Here is a 10,293-nt window from a genome sequence, read left to right on the forward strand (position 1 = left end):
ACAATGTAGCTAAGCGACTCACCTGCTGCAAGGACCTGCAATGACAAGAACAGGCAAACAACAGAATTAGCCTTTCTGTCATAGGTGTAATTCACTCTTAAGTCAAATTAAAATATATAAATTGTATCTTTTTAGTGCTGAATTAACACAACCTAACATTTTTGCAATTACATTTTTTTTGTCAATGAATAAAAAGTTTATAGACATGCAACTAATTTATGTGCATTGAATTAGAATATTAGAATATAACAATTTTAATAAATTAGAAATGTAAACAAGGTCCACGTTCCAAAAATATACAACATGTGACTGAGGAGTATCTTTACTTGAAAGTAGATGTGTAGATGCACAGCTCCAATCAGACACAGAAACACCCTGGAACACATTGTTATTCTGGTGTAAAAAAAAACAAAAAAAACAAACATTAGCAGCAATTAAGGAACCAATTGATTGAAAATGTACACCCCCACAAATGCACATACTGTATGTAGATGCACTTATATAAATGAACACTCTTCTAAACAAGCAATCTACTAAACTCCTGAAAAATGTTCAGGACTTGTTACGTTTCACAGTGGGAGATATCTGTTCACTGACATTTGACCGGGATGGTCCTCAGAGGATGATTCCTAATAATTTTGCTGATCCCCTGATCTTTTGTTTTAGATACAATTTTTCAGCCGATTCTCACACAGCGTTCGTAGCTATACCTTTGGGTGTTTTAAAAGGTTTTAAAATGGATTTGTTTGAAGAGCCTCTGGGCCAGCGTCTACCTAGCTTTGCTGCATCACGTGACCCCGTTTGTAGCTATACCTACAAAAATGAATGCCCTGTAATTTTTAGATATCCTGACAAAATCAATTTGTATGTAACCCACATAGTCAGGAACAAGGATGTATAAAGACAACGTTCATACTTCAGTAACGGCACTTTCGTAGGTATTTTATCCCTTACCATGAACTTTTCCTAAACATAATCAAGTAGTTTTATTACATATCATAAGAACCATTGTAGGAGGGTAAGTTGAATTTTCCCCAACCAACACTGAAGTGCATCACAAGCATGGGTGTATTGGAGGGTAAATGCGTATAAATGTTTTTTTTATCCATCTCTAAAAACTGAGAAATGGTTCATGCACTATCTCTTAACGGAAGCAGAGAGCAGCCCTCACTTTTGCTAAGCAAATATAAAAACAAATGAACCCTCCTCTGCGCTGAAGCAAATAACAGCATTTGCATATTGCTAATTCCAAGGTTTGGACGGACAAGACAGAGGTTTCAGGCAGAAAAGACAATGACATAAGTCAAACCTAAAAAAAAGCTCAGTGTTGCAAACTCTTTTCCAGTCAAAGTGGCTAGCAGCACTAGCTCCAAAAGTTGCAAAATCTAGGGAGAAAGTCGGCAAATTATCATAATTAAACAACGAACGCGGCTATTGTTAGTACCCTCAGCTGTCAAGCTACCAGCTTGTAGGAGACTCCGGTGACGCACTATGAGGCAGGCAAAATATGTACAGGTAGGCAGCCAGGTAGATAGACAGAAATTAATTTATTTGGTCAGGCCGAATAAAATGATTCGACAGACTTGTTACAGTCCTGCGACAGCCAGAGATGCTGGAATTTTTTTTTGTCAGAACATTTGATTCACTGATTGTTGTCAGGATGTAATGAGAATTTCCACAAAAATATCAAACATGTTTTTGAAGATTACCTACCCTGCCTTTGACTGCAGTGTTGCGAGACAATCGTCATTTTTGACATTGTTCGTATAAAAGTATCGATTACAGCAGGTTTAAGTGTAAGTTCTACGCTTAATAATTCAAAAAGGTGCTGATGATATAACTGTTGCTCCCCAGTGATCTAGTCTTCTCATATGTTGGGTATTTGTGTCAGACAGGTAACATTTTCAATCATCTTCATTTGGGAAATACACATATTACTGAGTGTGTAAATACAACAGTAACTGTTATAGGTTGGTTAAAAATAAATAAATACTGTATTTAAAAAGCCATACGAATAAAATACAGCTTTAACAAACTACACATACACTTTGCAAAGCAAGCTGTTCCTTTATTTTCTCACAGTATCTAATTTAAAAGAATCTTTCTGTCATATTTTATTTTATTTGTGTGTTAGCTGTTTAAACATCAGCTATAGACAGTCTACATTTGAGTCTGAAAGTGGTGCATCTACACTACTATAACATGTTGTATCCTAACATTTTCATGACACTCTTATATGCACCAAGTATACCAAGCACATATTTTTACTTGTCAAACATGTTTGCATCACTTTGAATTTGCACTAAGAATACAAATGAGGAGTTGGTGGTTTTCACTGCTTCTGATAACAGTGCACAGTGTGGTCAGAGGACTGTCGCTGTGGTACAGGTCATGCCCACCTAATTTTCTTGTTGGGTTAGGACATGGCTTCCTTGTAGCCATCATTGCACTGTGGTTATATAACACTGGACCACATGCTGGCCCACAATGGCTGCTTTATTAGGTAAACCTGTACAGTCCATTGTCATTGAATAGGACAGCTCTGCAATAAGTTCTACCATTTCAAAGTTCATGTTTTTGTTGAAATTGTTGCAAAAGGTCTAAATTCAATCATAAGTTTATATTTGAATGTCGGTGTTGTACTGGACTACGTTATATTTTTTGTCTGCCCTATTTAAATCATTATGGACAGACTATAGACAATATAATGTAGTCCAGTACAATGACGGCACTAACCACAACCTCAGTGCTGAAACATAAAAAAAAAGAAGAAAAAAAAGATTAAAAGGCACAATAAAAGTTTACTTTATGACAGAACTGTCGGGTTGCATTACACTGTACAGGCGTTATTAGTTATAAGTTATAAGGCCTATTAAAATGGCCATGTATATAGAATAGCATGCTGACGTGTCTATTAAAGAAGACACACCTACAGTACATACACATAAATGCATACATTGACTAACCTACATAACGTACATTTTAGAGTACAAAACTATTGTTGAGAGTGTTTGAACTTTTCATCCCCTCCTTCCTGGTACGGTCACCTCAACTGTAGATGAAAGAATAAACTCTCTGGGAATGTGTCAATGGCAATAAAAATAGTTGGCAAACCCTAAAAGCACTTGACTCAACTTTTTCCAGAAAGGAAGAAGAAAACGAAGAGTATCCAGGTCGATAGCTCCCATCCTCTTTTCAGCCAGTTTGAGCTCCGGGAGACAAGTTGTTCATCCCAAGTGCCATGACTATACTAAACTCACGAAATTGACTGAGTAGATCTAAGCCACAGACATGAACTGTTCTAATGTGTCACATTGGTTGTTATTAACTTTTATGTTTGTATTTTGTTTCCTGCGAGCCAAAGACAGATTATTACCCTGGTGGACAAAAAAGACTTATTGTACTGTATTGGACTATAAGAGTTGGACACAATAACAGGGACACCTCAATGTCTTTACCATTGTAACTATTATAAGATACCATAACAATAATGATACAGTGGAGACTGATTACGGTTGCAGTAGTCAACTGTTCAAGAAGCTCGGGACGAAATATTTCCTATACAAATAATGTTTAAACAATTTGCTTATAGTGTTCACTTTACTTTACGTTTACTTTATATTCAGTAAAAAATATGCAAACGTCAATTAGATGATAATCTGTATGAGAAATAAATGAAATTTAAATCAATCATAATAATCCGCTCATAGTGATAAATTTGAGTTTGAGAGGTTATTAGTTTTGAAGCTTACAATGTCCATCTTTGTTTAGATTGTTGTGTTGCCATGGTGGTTTTGTTTTTTAAACGTTATTTTGATTTGCACATTAATCATAAACACGGTTTTCAACGAAAACTAAACATGTGTCACAAACTTAAAATTCCAATCTCAAATTTTTTTGCATTTCTTAAAGCAAATCTGCAGGGCATTCATCAGTCAGCACTTTACCTCAATGTTCGCAGAAGGACTCAGTTAATCTGCTTCCACTCAGCAGGTGCTTTACCAGGGAGGGAAAACTATTTTCTATTTCTCCCAATTAAAGTGAGAGCAAATCACCCATTCACTTACTTGAGATTCTTCTCTGCAGTCACTTATTCATGTACGTAGAGAAAAGTCCATGCAGTCCACCTTAATGATATCAAAAATATAGGTTAAAAATGTCTGTTCTTTGGCCTGTAGATTTCCTGTTATACTGGTTGGACTGTTCCTTATTATTTATTGCATTTATAGCATGTGCATTTTTATAGTGAATGGTAAAGCATTTCATTTTGATGTTGAAACACTGACGGTTTCTATTGCAACAGAAACAAGAAGAGCTGCCAGAATTTAAAAAGACAGCCCGTTTAGACTTGATTACATTAATAAAAACACATGAATACATTCATAAAAAGCTCTTACCTTGGCTTTACACCCAGTGTCATGGAGAGGTCCGACTGTACTCCATATCTGTCAGGTACGCGTCAGAATTAGAGTCAAAGCGAGTGAGTACATCTGTCAGACTGGGTTAGGTGTGTGTGTTGGGGCGGGGGTGCTGGTATGGTACACACTTAAGTTATGACTTTGTGCCGGGAGGATATTTGCATTGATGGCATGTCTCCATGTCAACTGGACTGGTGAGGATACAAACACAGCCTTTCAGCTTTCCATGGACATTTGTCTACCAAATCAAGCATTCTCCTTCAGGAGGTCACAGAGCCGTCTGTCTCGTGAAACCAGGAGAGCTTGTGCCCTCTCTTTGAGTCAGCCGGCCTTTTGGAACCTGAAGATCCTTGATTATCATAAAACTGGTTGTTTCATGGTTCTTTTGACTAAATATATATATATATTTTTTAATCCAGCAAAGTAGTGGGGTTTACGCAGAGACTAAAGTTGTTCCCAAAAAAAACAAACTTGGAGAATCTCTGAGATTCAAGGGGAACATTTACAAGAAAAACTAATAGTGTTATTATGTATAGGAACACTGTAAAACCTGATGAGTAAAGTCAACTCAAATAGTTTGAGGAAACCGATTGCCTTGAACCATTTAAGTTAAATAACTTAAATCCTTTTAGTGGAAAAAAATGCTTAAATGGAGTACTCCTAACTCAAGTATTTATTGTTAGGTATACTTAAGTAAATAAATGACTAGTACTAACTCCATTCTTTGTTTTGAACTTAAAACATATTCATTATTTAAACTTATTTGTAATGTTTGTATGAACTCATTAAAATTATGTAAGAGCAAATATATGATTTAAGTCCGACTAACTTAAATAGCTTGTGTTACAACAACTCAAAATGGTATAGCAGCTACTCAATTCATTTAAGGAAACTGATTGCCTTGAACCATTCAAGTTGCATTAACTCAATACAAATACTCAGATGCAATTAATTTATTTTAACCAATATGATTTGTTGACCACAACATTACACATTATGCCAAAATGAATCCACACAGCTGCCAACATAAAAAAAATAAATCACTGATCAAATACATTGTGCTCACAACAAACATGTTTTCAAAAATTATAAACTGAAAGGAGTCATGAAAAGTTTTTGTATATTCTCTTAACAAAATGTTGGGCTTGCTTAACAACTGGCCAGCTGGGTTTGAAATTGACAATGGATAAGAACCAAACACAACTGCTATCGCCAGTAGACCAACTATCAATAACCTATGGACTATTTTTAATAGACTTTTTGACAGAACACTAATATTCCCTTCTTCGGTACAGACATCTGAGCCGGTACTTCAGCCTCCAGAGCACTGCGGTCATCATTTACAGCTGGATTGACGGGATGCAAGAGTTGACAATGCCTATACAATAATATGCTATAGGCTCCAATACTTCCTGAATCCCAGACACATATTTCCTCTGATACAGGATTGGACCTAATTAAACCAGGTGTGCTTGCTTGTTGTTGGCTGCTGAGATCAAGCACAGGTGGTTTAATTAGTTATGTCCCATCCTGTTCCAGAGGAAATGAAAGAGCTTCTGAGATTCAGGAAGTAGTTGAGCTGTGCATCAAGGGAATTTAGTCAATACAAGTCTTGATTTTTCTATGAACTGATCATTTCTATGAACTGATTTCTGCATATAAGACTTTGTTGGGCTGTAAACCATGACTGCTATAAGTCTTGGCGCAGGATGTCGCCTCTTTACTCGAGCTCATTTTTCAAGGCCTGCAACTTAGGTTTGAGCTGCTTTCTTCCATCATCTAGATTTAAGAGGACAACCTGGATGAACTCAAAGAAGCCACTCAGCTTCGTCGGATAGCTCATATTGAGAGCATAGATCAAGCCAAACAACACCACCAGTGCATCAGTCCAAGATCTGAGAGCCATTACAACCTGATCCTCCAGGATGACTGAGACATGGAGAGTTTGAAAGGGAATCCTTGCAGCCGTGTCCTCTTCAGCCACCACGGCCAACAGCGACCACTGCACCCTCCTGGAATGCTTCGAACTCCTCCTCCTGAAAGAGGGAGTACACATGAGGTCATGTACACATGAGTACACATGAGGTCCAGAACAGGCTGTTTTCTGTCCTGGCCCCACAGTGGTGGAATGAACTCCCCACTGACGTCAGGACAGCGGAGTCGCTGCCCATCTTTCAGAGCAGGCTGAAAACCCACCTCTTCAGGAAGTGCTACCCTGAGCCTTCCACTTAGCACTTATTGTTTTCATACTAGCTTGTTGCACTTATTGTATTCGTATTACTTATAGCACTAACTGTTTTTCTTGTTTCTGTACTGTACTTTGGCTCTGAGTTATGCTCTGCTTCATGCTCTTAGATGCTTGTTTGGAAAAGGAAATGTACTTATGACTTCTGGTGACTAGTAGTTCTTTTGATTACCAATGTTGATGTACTTATTGTAAGTCGCTTTGGATAAAAGCGTCTGCTAAATGACTGTAATGTAATGTAATGTAATGTGTGTTACAAACACGTCAACTATGATAGGCTAATAAATAAGATACAAACCTTTGATGGTACTCCTGGGAAACATGAAATTAGTGTGCTAACAAATATTCACAGGTGTAGAATAAAACAGTTTACAATGGTATGGTAGAGGGAAAACACTTGATTGCAGAGGTGGGACGAAGTCATCAAGTCTAAGTCTCAAGTCTTTCTATTCAAGTCAAGACAGGCAAGACTCAAGTCGAGTCCAAATTCTAAACTTGAGTATCAAGTACTTACAAGTCAAAAAACACTCTTCACCAAAATCTAATGTATTATTTGTGGTACACTTAAACGAAAAAGAAAGATTCTTCCAACATTTTTATTCATCTTTCGGTTTGGAAGAAGGTTGCAAGTCTTTCCTAATTTTGTCGAGTCTAAAGTCATCAACTTTGTATAAATCAGTGGCTCATCAGTGCAAACAAGAGATGATGAGCAATGAAGGCTGAGGGAGAATGAGAAGTTAACGTTACCTTGCAACTCTTGAAGATCACTGATGAGTCTTCTTTTAGGTACAGTGGCAGCCCAGCCAGGGCTGCTGTTCTAGTTGCACTGATGTCATTCTTGTCCTTTTACACAGAGAGAGGTTTTCAACTGAAATATTGAATATATGATTTGACCATTTTATTTCATTGATTTTATTTGATGCAACATTTAATTGTATTAAATTGACAATTTAATTTGATAGCTGTTTCATCAATTCAGTCATTATTATTGTAGTTACTTCCACCCTTCAGTAAACATATTAATAGCACCCTTACCTGCTCGTCATATGCCATCAGCAGATCTGCCATCTTTTCACCAAAAGCTCCAGTCTTCCTCTCTTTGTAGAGTTTGAGCAGCTGTGGAGTGTTTTTATCCAGCGCAGTGAAGAAGGAATATTGAAGGCTTTGATTGGTGATCCTATGGAATTCGCCATAGAGCTGAACCAAACACAAAAGCATAAAGAGATATCCCATAATGAGCCTAAATCATGACAAATCCATATTTTGAATTTATAACATGGTCTGATTCATGTGATTTGTTTAAAAATGTTGGACAACAGTTACATTTTCTAAGCATATCTGTAAAGGGCAAGCAAGTTGCAAGTTTCCCAGAGTAAGATTTGAAGTAATTTATTTTTCACATAAATCACGAGCTGTGTTTCCCTGATGAAAAGATCCTGAGGACAATGTCACAATCCATTTTTAAATCAAATCAAGCAATAATCAATGTTAGTTGTGTGTGTGTGGGTGTAAGACATGTCACCTTTGTTTTTTGTGTAGTGCCCCAGTATGTTTTTACTCACTTGAGCTTCAGAGAAGAGGGCAGGCCATCTGTCTTTTAATTCTGCGATAGGAGGTGCTAACGTCACAATCTCTTCACGTCGGAGTGGAAAGGTGCACTGCATGTGCTGATGGACAAGAACCATGTCTCTGTCGGTTGGCATCTTCTTGAACTCCTCCAGCATCTCCATCCTTCTGGTCTCCAGGGTGTCCTTGTTCTCACCACGGGGATAGTTATGGAGGAACTGGACTTCCCCTCTTCTGGGTCGTTTAATGTTGGCCCGGGGTGATGCACCCTCCAGGTTGCTGCTGCTGCACTTTCCTGCATTCACCTTCTCAAACACACAGTTGCCCTCTCTTAATGCAAACTCCACCTCGTATGAGAATGTCGGAACAACAAAAACTTCAGGCCATCTACAGAGGCGCTCAGGTGACTCTGTATTATCTGATAATAACACTGTGTCATCTGTGCTGGCTGAACTCAGATCCAATTAAATTATTTTTACTACCATGACAGTTGCGATAGATGGCAGGTCCTCTATATTGACCAAATTGCATAAGGCATTGTCAAATTCAGGGTCTTGGAATTGCAGGCGAAAGTCATAGTTCAGGTCGAGATTTTTTTCCAGCTCCAATATGAGGGCATTCACAGTCTCAGGGCGAGAGTGCAAGTTAAGGTTTTCGGCATTGACTTCATCAAGAATGACCCTTAGATTGAGGACATCAGGCGTTGCCATTTGTACAACTGTGAATGGGAAGCCTGTAACAAACAAACAAAAAAGATACTGCAAAGGTTAGCGTATGTTTCAACACCTACTCTGCCTGAACAGCAACATTAACATCTGGTTCCCCCATGTTATTTAATCATTGGAAAATACTACTCACTTACTGTAATTGTATTGCTTTGTCCAGGTACTCTGTGCATGCAGATATGACAGGCTGTTGCTGACTGCTGGATGTGGAGCTCTTCGTTTACTCTGAAACTGGAATGAAATGTTTAGGTGTGAGGATTGGTTTGGCACTACAACGGACACATCGTAATCAGAGGCATTCTGATGTTCTCTGCATTTATGAGAGTTATATGTCGAGTGGACATTTGATTTAAACCTGCAGTCCCTAAATGGACATGGACCAGTTTGCTTCATTTTGATATGTCCCCTTAGATGAAGAAACATGTCCCTCTCAACAAATAGCTGCTTGAAATCACACAGAGGGCAATGAAATTGTCTTTCACACCATGTGTCACTGCCTGCTACCCTTCTCTCACTAACATTAGGCCTGTGCACTCTTGACATGTGTATCTTGAGTGAATTAAAACTGCTAAAAGCGCATATGCCGTTGTAATACAAACATGGTAAGGGAGAAACAGTAGAATACTGGCCATGTTGGAGTCTGTAATGTCTCAGTAAGCAGACTTTGATGGGACTAGAAAAAAACAACTTACATTTCCACATGACTTGGGTCCATGAGCTCAGCCACAACTGAAATGAAAATAATCCGTTCAATGTATTAAAGTTAGGCTTAAAAAAAAGAAAAAAAACGTGGCTAACATAAGGCAGTGACGTTAGTTTGGTATAGTTGTGTATTAGCTGTATAAGCAACAAATATGTTGAATGCCTTAAATTAAATCAACCATTTGATATATATTAAAATCTCAATCCCATTGTCCTAACTGCACAAGTGGTGCATATTGCATGTGAATGAAACAGAGTGAATGATAGCACCACGTGGAGCCCAGCACGACCATGCTAACGTTAACAATGTTAAGCCTATTCGGTAACGTTAACTTAAGCTAACCGCAGATACTCCTTGCACTCTGGCAATGTAATTTGGATGGAAAATCATGTGCAGACGTCAACAACTCTAACAGGTGAAAATACAACTTGTTTTGCAGGCAAACTAAACGTTAACGCTTTGAGAGAGTGCACGCTTTCGTTACAGCAATGCTAACGTTAGCTTTTCAAATATTTTGCTAGCAAGCTAATACAAGAGAGAACAGCCTTGCCTTACTTGGTTTATGGACAGCAAATGCGTTTAAACCACCGAAAATCTCCGCTGTGAGTTTCTCCCTTCTCTCTTCACTTTCTTAAC

The 10,293-nt window shown here is 38.1% G+C and overlaps 2 long non-coding RNA genes across 3 annotated transcripts; both read right to left on the bottom strand.

Annotated features, from left to right (window-relative positions):
* Positions 1-274: 274 nt before the first annotated feature.
* Positions 275-4,481, bottom strand: LOC137871120 (uncharacterized). Its single transcript, XR_011102780.1, has 3 exons — positions 4,398-4,481; positions 4,068-4,127; positions 275-393 (listed from the first exon to the last, which is right to left on the bottom strand). It is a non-coding gene; the product is annotated as an uncharacterized lncRNA (long non-coding RNA).
* Positions 4,482-8,558: 4,077 nt separating this feature from the next.
* On the bottom strand, positions 8,559-10,293 carry LOC137871119 (uncharacterized). Of its 2 annotated transcripts, XR_011102779.1 has the most exons (4): positions 10,213-10,293; positions 9,647-9,683; positions 9,092-9,185; positions 8,559-8,962 (listed from the first exon to the last, which is right to left on the bottom strand). It is a non-coding gene; the product is annotated as an uncharacterized lncRNA (long non-coding RNA). The 2 variants fall into 2 exon arrangements; XR_011102778.1 differs by lacking the exon at positions 10,213-10,293 and having other exon boundaries at positions 9,647-10,150.

Source organism: Cebidichthys violaceus, unplaced genomic scaffold (genome assembly GCF_023349555.1).
Source record: "Cebidichthys violaceus isolate CVI_PGR_0920_01 unplaced genomic scaffold, fCebVio1.0.p SCAF_14, whole genome shotgun sequence".
Taxonomy (NCBI): domain Eukaryota; kingdom Metazoa; phylum Chordata; class Actinopteri; order Perciformes; family Stichaeidae; genus Cebidichthys; species Cebidichthys violaceus.